Source organism: Vidua macroura, chromosome 10 (genome assembly GCF_024509145.1).
Source record: "Vidua macroura isolate BioBank_ID:100142 chromosome 10, ASM2450914v1, whole genome shotgun sequence".
NCBI classification, from domain to species: domain Eukaryota; kingdom Metazoa; phylum Chordata; class Aves; order Passeriformes; family Viduidae; genus Vidua; species Vidua macroura.
In genome coordinates, this window is record NC_071580.1 from 5,562,965 (window position 1) to 5,579,549 (window position 16,585).

At 41.5% G+C, this 16,585-nt stretch overlaps 1 long non-coding RNA gene across 2 annotated transcripts; it reads left to right on the top strand.

The window, feature by feature from the left end:
* On the top strand, window positions 1-3,267 carry LOC128812443 (uncharacterized). 2 transcript variants are annotated; one of them, XR_008438716.1, is made up of 4 exons: window positions 1-79; window positions 1,459-1,553; window positions 2,959-3,046; window positions 3,190-3,267. It is a non-coding gene; the product is annotated as an uncharacterized LOC128812443 (long non-coding RNA). The 2 variants fall into 2 exon arrangements; XR_008438715.1 differs by lacking the exon at window positions 1-79 and adding an exon at window positions 403-525.
* Window positions 3,268-16,585: the final 13,318 nt, after the last annotated feature.

Genomic DNA, 16,585 nt, shown 5'->3' on the forward strand with positions numbered 1-16,585 from the left:
GGCAGTGCCAAAGTCTCACTGGAAAACCAAGAAAGTCCATCAAAAGGCAGCACTGGCACTGGAAAGCATCTCTGTGCAGGTTGGTAAGGATAGGTGGTCACAGCCTTCCACAGGCAATTTAGAGGCATTGGACTGAAATGCAGCAGGAGAGAGGAAGCCAAGAGCTTATTTCAGGTTTTTATCACTGCCATGATGGTAATGGAGCTAGATCTGTGGTCTGGTGTGTGAAGGAAATAGAAACAGCAAATTAAATCTTGGAAAAAAAATTAAGGAAAAAAAAACAAGCAAACATTTTCTGAGCTTAAAATTTTAATCTGAACTGTTGGCTTGCTGGTGACCTTAACTCTCACAGCTGTTACCTCACAGCAGACCTTCTGTGGGTTTGCTGCATACTAGGTGACAATAGCTTAAATTTTCAGCTGTTTGTTTCCAAAGTAGAGCAGATCTGCAGCTTCTTCATAGTTGACATAAATCAACTTGTGAAGCTGACTTCATAATTTCTGTGGTCTGTCCACAACCCCCCAGGTAGGTGCTGAGTTTATTTTTTCATGGATGTTCATCCTGGGTCTGTGTTGCTATGGTCAGAACCTGGTTGTGGGTGGTGAAAACTCATCATAATATAAGGAGTTGAACTTGGAATTTGCAGACTGCAAACCTTTGACGCCCCATCTAGCAAACTATGTAGGATAGACTACTTTTTTTCCCATAATGTGAAACTATTTTTAAGATGGGATCAACAATAGATAGTTGCATAGAATAAAGGTCTCATTAAAAATCAAAGAGAAAGAAGTGCTATAATAATTTTACCAGTCATTTATTTCTTGGTTTAGGAAAAGAAAAAAAAAAAAAAACTGTTCATATTTCCTTTGGTAAAATTTAGTAATATCTTTTAGTAATATATAGAAAAATAGCTCATATTTTTCAAAATTTTTACAAAATTACATTGCAATTATTATCTTGAATGAAATAGTTTTATTTCACATGTTTTCACCAACAAAAAGGAAAGAATAGCAATAAACCATCATGATTTCTAGCCTGCACTGGCATTTACCCCACGCAAGCCTGAGATGCCTACCCACAAGATAAATCCTCAAATCCTCCAGCTGCTACGAGTTGCTCAGCTACAACACGAGCAAGTAGCAACCTCAGAGCTGCTCTGGGTTAAACTGGCAGGGAGGCATCACGTTCCAAAATCTGGATTCTCTGCCCTGTGGTGGTGCCTGTGAGCTGGGCAGCAGTGGCAAGGGGACAGTGGTACTGGAGCTTTTTCACCTGCACTCAATGGCAGATGAGGCACAGAAGGCACAGACCCATTTGGTCACTATCAGCAATTCCATTCCAGCTCCTCTCCAAGCAGTCCCTCTCACTTATCTTGGACAGATCTCTAACAGCATGAGCTTGTGCCCCATTAGGCAAGAGTTAAAACCTGCAATTAAAAATACTAACATTTAATTTCAGAAAGTGGAGGCTGGCCAGAATAACCCAGAGCAGACAGCAGGGTCAACAGCAGGCAAGGTCTGTAAATTGACTCTGTCTGGCATGAGCAAACTTAGGTAAGTGCTGATTAGGCAGGTCTTGTGCCTTTTGTGGAAACAAATTCAAGCTGCAGCCTCCCATACACAGCACAGCTGATGATGGGTTGTTACTTAAAGGTCTGGGAAAGCAGCTTTCAGATCCTGAGCTTGTCAGAAAAAACAGCAGGAGGGTGCAGGAATAATGAAAACAAATGTACACTGAGAACTGGGTGGGTAACACAGGTGCAGAAGTCAACAGTGTGACGTGCCTCAGAAGGTAAAGCAGGAAACTGCAAAGTCAAAGCTGAACCAGGACACCCAAACAGCTTCCTTCTGTTCATTACTTGCTGTGCTTAGGTCCTGACAGGACAAATAGCATCACTTATGCTTTTCTTCCGCCGTGCAGGGGGGCACAGCTTTAAGATGCTTCCTCTCCTTGGAGAAAGAGGCTGCAAAATTGCCCTGGCTGGTAGAGCTGGTTGGAAGGGGAAGGAAAAGCAGCAGTGGTGCTGTTGCAGTGGGGGGAGCCCATTGACAAGTGGCATCAGCAGCTGGAGCAGAGCTGATCTGCAGCACAGATAGAGGGTGGTGGGTGTTCAGGCTATTTCTGTAAGCCCTAACGACCACAAAACATTTTCTTTCTATTCAGTATGAAGTAGGTTTTCAGACAGTACTTAATGATTCACTTCCCTTACAAATGAATAGTGGAAAACATCCTTTAATCAACAAAACCCTCTCATTGCTGTTGATAACAGGTCTTTTCGGAGGTGTTTAAAAAAAAAAAAAGTCTGATTTCCAGCTGTCTCATATGCACAGTTCTCAAAATAGCTGAGAATTTGGAAGCCATTTCATATATTTTTAGGTTTTAAAGAACTTTCTGGCGACACTCATAAGCAGCAAGAATAATTCTTATTGTTTTTATTTAATTTCTGGCAGTAGCTACTAATTAAAAAAAAAAAAAAAAAAACCAAGAATGGTAGAAAACTACTACAGTTATTACTTGACCTACTCTGCAAAAGGCAGCTGCTGTAATTTTACATGCAGCTCCAGCTACAACTGTTTATCTAATGAGCTTTGAAAGACCAGCTCTCCCATCCTGACAGCTCCAAGAAATACAGAAGCATGGCAAGAAGTGGCATTGATGTTTTAATAAGTGACATTCTTTCCTCTGAGTCAGCATGAATGAAACGTGTTGGAAGAGTGGTGGAGGTACTGGGAGACCACTTTAAAGGCTTAAAGCCAGCACCTTTGTGCTAAGAGTGAGAGACTCTCCAGTGCACAAAAGATAAGTGTATGTGGTCACAGACTGCAAGGAACCTACAAAAGACAAAGGCATTTTGTGGCAGGAGAGAGTCATTTTGGGTCCTTGCCATACGTGTGAGCTGAATGAACGCTATCGGATATTTCTGCTTTGCATAAGCTAGGTCTAAGCAGAGCATTTCAGATCCCTTGAGCGGGAGTCCTGTGGTAGCCCTGGACCTTCATTCAGGAGTTCTCTGTGAGTCCATATGATGCTGCTGCTCCAGTGCAGGGTAAGGCTCACATCCTTACAGCACTGTGCCACAATGTCCTGCTGTTGTCACCTTTGTGGTTAAGCCTCCAGCCAAGCTGTCACGTAAGTGGTCTCAGTGTCTTGCTGTCAACAGCTTAACCCTAGAAAAATGTTCATATTCAGGTTCGGACAAGGAGGAAACACAAATTGGAATTAAAGCTGAGCTTCCCGTTTGGCTTTGTTCTGATCCACAACCATTCTCAGAGTACAGTTAAAAATAAAAATGACCTCTTTCTTTTCCGTGCTGCTGTCATGATTGTCATTCCCCAGCAGATGCCCTAACTTCCCACTGCGCCCCGCTGGCTCTGCTGCCCCTGTTGTCTCTCAGTCCAAAGAGTTTCTGAACAAGAGACAGGCTTTTATGGAGCCTGGCAAAGCTTCAGAAGGGAAAAGGAAAAATCAATACGGCTTCAAAGCAAAGTCTTTGCTTCAGTGATTATGACACTTGCCCTTTCTTCACTGGTGGGAAAAACAACAAGGACATTTACACCAGCAATGGAAATGGAATGAACAACAACAGAGAGACCTTCCAGGTTTGACTTGTAAAGGGAAAAAAACTTTATAGTCATTGTCCCTATTTGGTGACATCAAAAGCAGGTATAGGGTGTTAGGCGGTGCAGCCTGGGAATAAAGTGGAAAGTAACACAAAGTCAAAGAGAAGAGTTGAAGGAATTTGGATCAAGAGATAATGGACTCTGCTGAAGAAATGGGAAGAAAAGACATGACACAAAGGTCAGGTCCATCGTGGCACAATCAAATCTGTTATAAAATGTCACCTGCAAAGCTGGGCCATAACAATAAAAGGATCTTCCAATAAGTTTTACACCATTTGACAGCTCTGCAGCAACTGAAAATGGTGACAGACCCTCACACTTTGCTAATGAACATATTGTCAGTAGAGTTGAGCAGGTCAGAAATTTTCTAACAAAAGCTGAAAATGCCAATTAAGGAAATTAATGCTTCTGCAAAATCAAAACAACTCTAAAAGACTCTCACTGATGTTTTTAGAGGATTTGCAAAACTATAAACTAAATGTAACCCTCACAAGCCTGCTTCAATTATTTTTCATATTCAAATTTTTAGAATTTGTTTCCAATTCCTTTTGTTTCAAAACTGTGTGCTTGTCCCAAGTTGTTAATTACATTCTGTTCTGACTATGCAACTTCTTAGCTGGTTTTCCAAGCTGTTTTGTTCTGATGTTTCTATTTCTGTGTCATTCTTCATATTTAACTTTGTGGACCACTTTCTTTTGGAATACAATGCATTGTTTCGATAGACTTTGTGCAATTGTTTGAAAATAGTCTTTTGTAAAGGCGGTGTTTTCCTTAAGTGAATCTGTGCCTCCAGCTGCAGCTGCAACTGGCTTTGTTGGAGTTTCTGGCCTGTGTAGGGGATAATTTGCAGGACATGCAAATTCCCCCTGTTGAGAGGGATCCTGGGTCAGCTGCTGTTGCTGCAGTCATGTCAGGGAGCAGGCTCCATCCCCGGTGAAGCCCAGAGCAGATTTCTGAGGAGCACATGGGTGGTGTGGCAGGACAGTCATGAACTCATGCTCTCACCTCTGTACTCGTGCTTGGGTGAGAGTTCTGCAGCTACAAGAATCAATGAAAATATATTGACTTCTCCTCTCCATCGTAAGGCTTGTCTACTGCTATCTCCAGTCTGCAAGCTGAGAAAGGAGACCGTAAAACTACCATTGTCTTACACTTTTCCTCCTTTTTCTTCCCCCATTCTGTGCTTGCACAGGAGACCAAGATTTGAGTCTGACAGAGCCACCTGGTAACTGCATCACAGCAGCCAACTCTGTTAACATTCAGGTTGTGAAAATAGCTGCTTTTGAAGCTTTCTAAGGAAGGAGAAGGGCAGAGTGGGATTGCCCAAAAGGCAAAAGTTGAGTGACTTTTCTGGCTTTACTCATCTCTCTACAAACAACAGCAGTCAAGGAGATGTAATGTGAGTGAATAGGTCAGTGCACCTCTGGATATTCCAGATTCACAGAAAGCTGCTTTTTCAGAGTACTTTCAGCTCCATTTGCTTGATGTTTGCTGTTCTATAAAGAAAATAGGTAGCCCTCATTCATTTGAAGGACATGGGAATGTCCACAACTGTTAAAAACTGTCTCAGTGGTAAAAGAAAAAATGTATTTTCAATAATATTTATTTTCACAGAAACTGTGACTAAAGCCATGCCTGTCAAAAAATGAGTGGGCAAGTGTCTACTTCTGGTGCTCATACAGACTGGTCGAGCAGTTTGGCTTTTGACACACAGCTGTTCCAACTGAGAAAATCTCCAGCTGCACAATTTTTATTAAAAAAGGTGCAGTGTGGCAGGTAAAACTGTAATGGCTGTTAGATATGTGTAAGTACTGATCCAATGACCAGCTACATACCTGTTATTGTTGATATTGAAATCTACATTGAAATTTTGTGTTATTTAAGGCATAAATTTTGAGTAGCTATTTACTGCTTTCTGCTCCACCAAAAGAGTGAGGCAGACCCAGTGAAAACCAAAAAGATGCCATATGATTTGTCTGCTATAGCACTATTTGTGACTTTCCCTACCCTCATGGCTTCAATAATTCCCATTATTCTTATTCACACTGTTGGGGCTGTTGCATGCAAGGTGTTGAGCCACACTCTCATACTCAAGGGTAGTGTGAGCAGGTTCTGCAGATGAGGGCACACAGAAGGAGAGGGGAAAACTCCTCTGTGGGCAGCTGGGAAGAGCAGTGCTGGGGTCCCTAGCCAGGTGTCCTCTGGGCTGTCTCTCCTGTGCAGCAATGGTGAGGATGAAGAGAAAGATTATGATTTTTCTTGCACACTTTCCCATTACTTATTATATTTTTTTTTTCTCAGTGGGATCAACCCAAACTCCCTCTTGGATGCTCCTCTTTGTGGCATAATTACAGCTGAGTACAGTAATTAGAGAAATTGTTTCACATTGGCCATTAACCTCCTGTGCCCGTGTGTTATTGGCTAATATTTCAGTGTTTAAAATACTAATAGTACAGAGTATACAAACACTGCTTTGTTGTTTCAGTTGTCTCTGACACAAACTAGCACCTACAAAACGAGGAATGAAAAGGTTGGGGGAAAGGGCTGATTTTCACCCCAGTGGTAATGGCTTCCCATGAGAACCTGCCATATAAAATTATTGGGGTTTGCAGGTGCATGGCCACGGGAACAATTAAAGAAAGCTGTGAGAACAACAATGATAACACAGCTGCTGTGAAAGAGTCCAGAGCTGCAAAGAGCTGCAAAGAGCAGCCCCTGAGCACTGCTCAGGCTGAGGCACTGAGGCATCTGAGGCACAGCACAACCCAGGCCAAATTCAGCTTCAGCACAAGCTAATGGGATGTTTTAGAGCTCAGTGTCTCATCTCTCCTTCAGATGTGAACCCAGCCTTGCAATACTGTAGAACATAACCTTTGCATCAAAATATACATCTGAGCCAATCTACACTTTAGGTTTCCTTCTAGAATGGTGTTTATTCAAAAAGTGTAATCCTTCCTAAATAAACAAACAGAAGCTCACATCTCTCCTCTCCCTGTAGCCCACAGATCACAACGTGAGTTATGCAGAAGTACAGGAAATAAGCCAAATCAAGCTGGTAAAATGACCCAGATTGGAGATATGAAGGCCTCTAAATTAAGAGTGCTCTGCTGCAGACCCCCAGGCTATTAAAGCTCATGACTGTTTGCTCCAGCATCACAGTTGCTATGGCAATTCATATAGACAAACCCAGTAACCTGTCAGGATCTAACCAGGTAAAAAAATAGGACTTAAATTATATTCAGAAATAAACAGGAAGCTGATATAGATGCCAAAGAATCTATATACTGTATTCTCTGTGTCTAATACCATTTCACAGGCAGGCAGCCGCATTCTGTGCAAGCTGCACATTCCCAATGCTTTTGAACACTTCCACCACACAGAGCACATTGCAGCAACTCTGACTTGTGGGAAAAAGTAAAATCAAAAAACTCTTATAAAGAAACTGGAAACAGACAAAAAGTGCTTAAACAGACCCAGACAATGCCTACTTGGAGGCTACTCTAAAAAAAAGGCAGATGGTGCTTATTAGAAGAGAGATGAGATATTTTTCAGATTCTTTGACATGATGCTGAGACGAAAGCCAGGTACCTTGCAAATGACAAATCTCTAACAGCAGGGAGACAAGCATGTGGCTATGATGGGATCTGCTGTATTTTAGAGATGTCAGGCTGGACCTTGTTTCCATTAAATTAGTGAATCCATCTTGTTCATGTTCCTAGTACTATAACACCTTAAATTGCATTATAATATGCTTCTCAGTAGAAATGGCATTGAGGAAAAAAGAAAAAAAGAAACACAAGAGAATTGTCAGGAGCTGCTTTTAGACAATTTCATAATCTTAGTTTTGTCATCTCCATTAATGAATTCAGTGACATAAACAAGGGATTTACCAAATAGAGACCACAGCTTTATCACACTGAAACTTTCTTATGTCACTCACAAACACCTTTATAAAGTGCAAAATATCACCTCAAAAACCAGATAAAACGGGTATCTAAATGTGCATTTCTGAGAAGGACTTTCAGTATTATTTTTGCTCACCTGGAGGTGCAAATGACTGAAAATGGGTAGCAGACTGTCCCTTCCCTCCCTCACCAGGCAGTCAGCAGACTTCTAGATGGGCCAAAACACTGTGACCCTCACAAGGCTGTGGCATCAGAGATCCTCCTTTATTGGGCACTACCAAGGTAGGGCAGTCGGTTTTTCATTTGGAAAAATGAAAAACACAGCTGTGAGCATGGCAGTCTGTCAGCTCTCACTGACTGTCAGAACAGGAATCACAGAATCACTCAGGTTGGAAAAGACCTCTAAGATCATCGAATCAAACCATTCCTCCAGCACTGCCAAGGCCACCACCAAACCATGTCCCCAAGTGCCACATCTCCACGTCTTTTCAATACCTCCAGGGGTTGTACCAAGGATTTGACCAAACCAATATTAGTGTTAATATTGCCTGCCACCGCTGCAGGGAGGAAGGGACTGTGTCTCCTGTCAGGCAAAGCTCCTCCCTCCAAAAGAATGCACTGGCTCAGCTCTGTGCTGTAACATTTCATTCCTTGCCCTGCCTGCACATCTCCCTTCTCGGGGAGCTGTGGACACACCGAGTAAATCAAAGTGATAAGAATTTATGAAACCCAAAGCAGTGCTAGATTTTGGAATGACAACATGATTGTATATGGGAACTAATAAAAGGCAAAGGTTCCCTGAAGCCGCAGGCTATGAAGTGGAGTAGAGCAAGGTGATTAAGAGAGAGTTAAGAGGTATTAAACTCTGAAGGAAAAGGCATTCCATAGTGACATGTTAATAGATCCCAGGAAAGATTTGTTAATAGACTAAAAATTGAGAGGCTTTTTGTAGGCAGCACTAAGTAAAAAGTAAATCACAGTTTCTCCATGGGGGAGGTTCACTTAGAACCTGGAGAAGGGAGGAGAACACCCAGGGTACACCCAGGGCTGCCTGGTTGGGGCTTGGAGCCCAGAACACAGGGAAGACACAGGGACATAGGGAGGACACAGGGACACAAGGGCTGCTCCCAGTGGTGCTATACCACAGCTCTGCACAGCCACACCTGGTTTATGTCTTCCTTCCCATCACACTGAGCACATGAGTGAATAAAACCTTATGATTTGGGCTGACAAAGGTGTTTAGGGATGCAGTGATTTCCTGAAAACTTCTCCTGGGGTGTGAAACACAGAGGGTGACATGAGATATAGTTAAATAATAGCTAATTTTCAATTAAAACACACTGCAGTTGGGCAATAGCTGAGAAATTAAATACATTCTCATCAGTCTGAACCTTGTAAGGATACTGAGCCCAGTAAACAACATCATCTGGCTGGTATGAGATACTAAAATTTACTGATAGCAACCCAAAAGCAATCGTAATCAGGGCAGTAAAATGTTTGTCTTGGTCTGATCTTCTTTCTGTGATCTCTTTTCCAAGCTAACATATTGGAAGCAACAAAAGTGACAATATTTCAGAGCACACTCCTCTCCGAAAGGCAGAGAGCTCCAGAACAAGTAATACTGTCTCTTGATAATGAAAAGCTGATTTATTCTTGCTGCATTATAATAAAAGGCATCGTATATTTTGTGACATATTGAAATCAGTGGGGGACTTTTACCTTTTACCAGTGGGGCAATTTCATTTCTCCATAGCCTTGTTCAGATGCACCTAAGATTCTTGGACTTTCTAACACAAACTCTAACCTGCATTTCATAAGCGCAGCAAAAGTGGCATCGGGAACTTTGGATGTGGCTTTGGAGAGAACTGGATGTAATTGCACAGCTGTTATTGCACCATCAAACACATCCTTTTTCTGCAAAAGAGGCAATCCTGAATATTTGATGACAGGGAGTGGTGTACATGGTGACAAGAATTAACAAACATTTGCCTAAATTCTGTTTTCGGTTTTTTTTTTTTTTCCAGACTTGAGGTCCACCAGGAGGCTAAAGATGAGCATCAAACAAGCATCAGATGATGCTTTAGTCACTCCTTGTGTGTTCAAGTCCTGGGTCAGTCCCAGTCCTTTCCTGCCTAGGTGTTTTTCTTTTGGAATCCCAAACCCAGGCTGAGCCCTGGTAATGCAGGTTCCTTCAGGTAACAGCAGCCAGGAGTTTTTCATTTGGGAGTTCATGAACTAGACATAGTTGTCAAAGGGCATTAATGATCATCAATGTTTGCAGCTGGGGCTGCACTCCCACAAGTGTCTGCTGGAAAGAAGCTTTGAGAAAGAGGGGTAAAAGCAGAGCTGTGGAGTGAGAAGGGAAGAGGGAAAGGGGTGCAGCTCTGGGACCCTGATTTACAGCTGCAAAGCAGGGTCGGAGGGAAGGCTGAAAAGAATGAGGTATCCAGGATATCTTCAGTCTCCGGAGAAGAGCCTTTCCCATGAATGGAGGTGGGTGTTTGAGTATCTTAAAGGGAATGGAATTTATATGGCTCTTTTACAGGTACTCCTGAATGGATGTGTTTTAAGGTGGGGATAAACCAGGGGAGTTAGAGGGAGTACAGCCAAGGAGCTGTACCCACTCACCGTGCCTTTCACACAGCAAAGCAATATGAAAAGTGCAAAGTGAGGGTTCAGAACTGGGAGAAATACTTGGGTTTGTTGGGTTTTTTTTAAGAGTCCTACATCTTTCTGACAAAGTCCTGCATGGTAGAAAAATGCCAAACTGTTGATTTTCTTGGAATGCTTATGATCTTAATTACTTTATTGATTCAATGCCTGTATTATATGTGGGTTTTGTTCTAATTTTTTGTTACCACTCATGTTTTTACTATACATAGCACTAAAATTTAATCTATCTGAGATGGAACTGTCCTAGGCCTTTTTGTTGCTGTAAGTCATAGGGTTTTTTTTTTAGACTATTTCCATATTAATAACCACTTAGCTTTTTCTTCTGGCTTTTGTTTTCCATGAGGAATACACACCCTCTCCTTGTAGAAGAGGAGGAGTGACATATTTGTTTGGCAGTTTTTGATTGTTTTTATTTCAGCATTTATTTCTTAGCTGAGAACAGTCCTCCTAATATATACTTTCCGGTGAGCACAGTAAATCATGAAATTATGTATTTATCATCCCTTTTTATTTTTAAAGGTATAATAGAAGGGAAAGCCATTTAGCAAATCAGGTACAAACCTAAGATCTATGTTTTAGGAGCTGCAGGGGAGTTGGAAGAAAATTGGCTCTTATGATGAAGCATTATTCAGTCCATCACACATGTGAAGTACAATTTTGCCCCTGAGGTGAAGAAATGGGTGCTTTTTCCCTTTCTATATAACCATGGAATTTGGAGGATTTTCTTTGTGTGCATTACTGTACCATGTGGCAGTGCCTCTTGTACTTATATTTGGGATATGCTAAGAATGGCAGGGCAAATATGTGTCTACTTGCAGAGTGAGGCAGGTAGAGGAAACAGGGTCAGGACTCTCCCTAATTCTGCTTCCCCCACATAGCTGCTCTTTACAATGGGAGAATGGGGATTTTATTATTTGGTTTTGTTCTGGACTTGTTTCAATATTAATTTCTCATGATAGAGAATTAATAAAACTCAGTGGTGTTTGAATTAACCTGTCTGTATGCATAGGAGCAACCCAGAGGCTCTGAGCTGTGTGCACAACCTGTCTAAGGTATTAGGGAGCCATCAACAGTTCCATATCATAACAACATTGCCTGGGCTTTAGGGCTGTGTTTGTGGTTAGGGCTGCCTCATGCTCCTTAGCAGTGATTTCAAGGTAGGCTAAATTAGCCATTAAATTATAAATTCAGGGACTAAGTGACCTCTGGTTATTTGAAAGAGTATATTGCTGTAAGCCATTAATAAATATATCCCAAGAGATGAGAATGGATACATGGTGGGTCCCCTCCTGGGCAGAGGTTCAGCAAGCAGAATTTTCAGTATCCTCGGAGTAATGTTCAGCTTTGGAGGGCATGGAGAGCAGGAGGAAAGGGGGATGTGCTGCAGCAACACCTCTTTGGTGTTTCCCTTCTTTCACGTACAGCTTATTACCTTTAGTGTCACTGTGATGCATGAGACTGACTGTGAGTGATGTTGGTTATGAGCTGTGGGAAGGATGGAGTTTGAATTCTCCTCTTTGACTTTCCAGCACTTCTTTCTGGTACAGAGTAAGATTATTTTCTTGCCTTTTCCTGTTCCTCTTCAGAGCAGTCCAAGAATACTAACAGCGTTCTTGTTCTGTGCTTTGCTGAGCACGGGGCTGTGAAATCCAGCTGGCACTTGCACAGAGATTCATATGGAGAACTGTCCTGGCTTCCTCCTCTTAACCCTCTAGAAGGCCAGTCATTCTATTTTTCAAAATATAAATTAATAAAATAAAATGAAAATGCCAGAATAGAATGTAGAAACTGCTGTTGCATCTAACTGATGTGTTAAGACTGCAGCTTGAAAAAGAGGGCAAATCATGTGAAAATGTTAGTACTGTAAAAGAAAGAACAAGGTTTGGAGAGAAGGAAAAATAATTTAAAGAATATTCTAAGCAAAAGTGCCAGAAGGAAGTTGTACATATTTCAGAGAGACAGATTGGGCAAAGAAGCCTGGCAAAGCAAATCCTCGTAGCAGAGCTGTTAAAATGGCATTGTCTTAGAGCAGTGAAACTCTGCACTCTGCATTTCTCTGCATGAGTTAACCTGACCCCCAGCCATTGTTTCCTACAGAAGTGGAATAACTTGATAGGCAGCAGGAGGCAAAATTATTTCAAGTCTTTTGGCATTGCTTCCTGTAACCAAAAAAGTAAACACGGACATCAGCATGTAAACAGGATGCTCAGCTGTAAGTTAGAGCAAGATGTAGCTTGTTCTACATTCAGCTTTTCTAAAAATAATTCTGCTTTAGTAAATAAGACATTCTGTATGTGTATCCTACTTCAACACATTTCAGATTGCCGTCAACAAACTGTAGGATTTTAGTAGAAGGTGTTTGCTAAATAATAAGTAAGGCAAACTGGATTTACTAAATCAGACCTTCTCTGTTTTTGTTGCTAAACTTCTGTATGGAATTGCTTTTCTGTATTTAGATAAATGCTGCTAGGGATTTACTGTTCTATTTGTGAATGTGGCTGTTCTTGCAAAGCAGTCTTATTCCTGAGATACTGGGAAAACCAGGAGGTGGGTGTTCTACTTCTGGCGCTGCATTACTGTGTTTTTCAGCCTTTTTTTTTTTTTTTTTTTTTTTTTTAAATATGTATTTTGGCAAGCAAGACCATTTTCTTAACCAGATTTTTTTTTTTTTTCCTAAATTTTGCTGCTGGCAAAAATGTGAGCTCTTCGGATTCTAGATAAAACTGCTGCAGTTTCCCTTGGAAGTCATAATTTGGACATGTAAAGCTGCATCTCATAAAATAAACCATAGTCCCATGGTATCCTGCGTTGACTGAGTACGGGGAAACTGCAGCTCTATGGGGGACCTGTCAGCAACCTCCCTGTGCCTCTGAGCAAGTTACCAAGAAGATAAAGCCAGGCTCTTACAGCGCTGTATGGCTAGAAGCTGAGAGGCAAAGGACATAAACTGAAGTCACAGAGGTTTACGTTGAATTTAAGGGAAAAACTTTCTCATTGTTAGGCTAGTTAAGCAGATTTTGCCCAAAGAAGTTGTGGAGCCTCCAACTGTGGAGATTTTTCAAAATCAGGTTGGATAAAGCTCTGGTCTGCTGTGGCAGACAGCAGTTTTGGATCATAATTTAGTTGGGGTTTTATGTCAAAATCTGATGCACCTGTATAAACTTCTTTTTGACCTACATAGATATAGGAGAGGGCAAAGCGAGTTATAGCCTGGGAGATTTCTTCTCTTGACTTTCCAGAAAAGACAGTGTTCTTAACATTAGATATGGAGTAAGAATATAGTAGGAACAGTGCAACAGGGTGACTTCCTAATTCCTTAAATAAAAGACCCAGATTACATAAATTAGACTTGAGCATTTCCAAAATACAGTTGCCATTAGATTGTTGAAAGGTAACTTGGCAATAAAGGTTGTAAACAGGGTAAATAATTCACCTTTTTTCCCTATCTAGATATGGCACATTTTGTAATGTGCTGCAGAGGTAGTGTCTGGTATTAGCAGTGAGTAATGGTGTTTAGAGAGTGAATTCAAAGCTTGTAAGGAAAGTTGCAAATACAAGGGAAAGTGTTAATGGAAAAAGGGCAGTTGCCTCTGGCTTGGACTTTTCCTCCCTCCACACATACACATCCTGTGTTATGCTGCAGTTATAAAACAGCTGCTTACTGTGCCTGTTTGCCTCTAGCCCTTTAGCTTCAGGTAGAGAAAGGTGAGGAGGCACAAATCAGTGGGTTAGGAAGACTTACTTCTTTCCTTTTCAGAAGTGTGTGCACATCATTGCATACAATGTACTCAAGAGCTTTCAGTGGTCAGTCTCATCACAGGGAGGTAGTGAGACCAGGTGAACAGGTTCCTTGGTATGGGTTTACCTTATCTGGGATCTTGGCGTAATGTGCACCCTGTCTGCACCAAGAAGTAGATACATCTGAGGAGTGGGTGATTTCCCACTTCTAGAAATGTAAGTGCTGCAATTGCCCCTATAGCAGAGATTTTGTGGATTTAAATATCCAGATGGTGGTACTTGGCAAAAGTCATATCTTACATGGTTTAATTCACGCTGCAGTTGTTCATTTTGATGCTGTAGATGACTTCAGAGTAGGAAGTGTTCAAAATGAAATTGTTTGTCCGAGGCCATTTCTATTTCAAGTCTATGAATAAAAAGAGGAGAGGGATTGAAAGGAGAAGCTTCTGGCTGGTAATGGTGGTCTACTGGTGTGACTGTTTTAAGTGAATAGACTATTGAGAACAATGATGATGCTTTCAGTTCAGAATATCTCATTTTAAACAGCCAGACAGTTTTTAGAATGGCTCTGGCCACATGCCATCTTCACCTTAAGCACCAAACTCCTGGCTGCTAAAGAGCACTGCACTAGTAGTTTAAAACTGGGTGCTGTAGATGTTGGGGAATACATTTAGAGCAGATAGCTTGGGGTACAAGCTGCAGCTTGAGCAGAGGGGCAGGGCCCTGAGGCAAGAGGCTGTGAACTGAGGGCATGGGGACCTGTGCTACAGCCAGGTGAGGGACAGGGACATGGCAGGAGCTGAGGACCCCTGGACTTTCCTACCCAGAGACTATAAGGGGATAAAAGCCCAGAGGTTCCTTTGTTTTGCATCCCTCCTTGGAAGCACCAGCCTAACCTGTTGTTTAGTTATTGCGCCATGATTAAAATGTTTTAAGGATCTGGATGTCTGTGACTCTGCTATGGAAAACCTGGAGTTGAGCTAATGAGGAAACTTGGTCTGACTGTGAGTGGAGGGGATGTAGCTGAGAAGGGGCCTCAGCTCCAGCTCAAGTGGTGAGAGTGACTTCTGGATGGTGGGACAGGGAAGTTTCCTTAACCGTAGATATCAAGCACTCACGTGCTGAATTGTTTTCTCTGCATGCTATGGAAAACACTTTTGTGGGTATATTCTTCAAACAGTCCTGACTTTTGGAAAAGATGTCAAGAAATCCCTACGACCAGGAAGAGGCAAAGGCCAGAAAACGCTCTGCTATCTTTTTCCCAGTCTATACATGTTATGCAGTACTTTCTTTAAGCTTTATATTCTAAGGATTTTGTTCCTTGGCTGGATGGGGCTCTGAGCAGTGCTCCAAGATGATGACATGGAGCCTTCAGTATGAAAACTGGCATGTATTTTGCAACTGAAGATGAAGGCAGATTTTTGACATGCTATTTCCAGGTTCAGGGTGCTCTGATGGCTCAGCAGCATTTAACTGAGGGAGTGTCTTCACTTATCAGTGTAATGCCAAAAAACAGTGCTGGATTCATTTTATTTATGATTCAATTTATGGAGTAATTTTTCCTCACTGTATAGAAGAAGATCAAATGTGGCACTACAAAGGAAGCTGGTGATGCTGTGTGTTCTGTTGGTTAGATGGGAGAAGATGCTAAAGGCAGTATAAACTCAATGTGAGTTAATGAGTATAACTGTTTTCAACACTTATCCTCTAACAGAACATTCATACTATCCTAACAAGCAACTAAGTTGTGATGAAAATTGTTATATAAACTTTGCTAGCCAGAGCCACTGGAGCTCTGCAAGAAAAGCAAGGAAGGTCAAACTGCATGAAGCTTAATGTACCATCTGAATTCCAGGTACTACTTGGAAAGGAATGAAGATGGCTGGAAGAAAAGAGCGTATTGCTCTAAAACACTTAAAGTGCAAAAGAAAACAGGCTGTACTCTGCCATCCTTAAAACATAAGAGGTAAAACCCATAAATATAGGCTGTATTTTTATGGGCAAGAACAGTACGTTTCTTGGTCTGTTGCACAGTCAGCCTTTTGCCATACTAATTGCTAAAATCATAAACATCTGTAGTTTCAAGCTGGTTGCTGAAGTTACCCACTAAATCTTTATACAAAAATTTAAGAAGTAAAAAGTCAACACCAACTATAGTGACTTCTTCCCAAATTCTCCTCTAATGACACTGTTGTTCTAATAAAGTGATTAGACTTTCTTACCCCAGCTAGGGATGCTGCTAAACCAAGTTGAAATACCCATCTTGCTGGGATTATCCTTCAGGCACTGTTTAAGTGATGCACCAGCAAATACATCGACTTTAACTTGACATTTGTTGTCCTTGCTGCTTTCCCTTACTAGTTCTGTAAGACACTGAATTTTTCCCTTGGAGTCATGAGTAGTGTTTAAGGAAAAAGAAATCTGTCTTTATTCTTAGAAATGACATTTTTGTTGATGAGCCATCCATTTTCTTTCACTTATGAACTTTAAATTGTATGCTGCTTTGACAGCATTTTTACCCATGGAAGTATCCAGCTACACCATCACACTTCAAAAAACCCCAACTGTTCAGAGCCAAATTGTTGTCTTGCTCCATGCACTGATGCTTGGTATGAAAGTGAACCAGAGCAGAGAAAAGCTATTTATTAC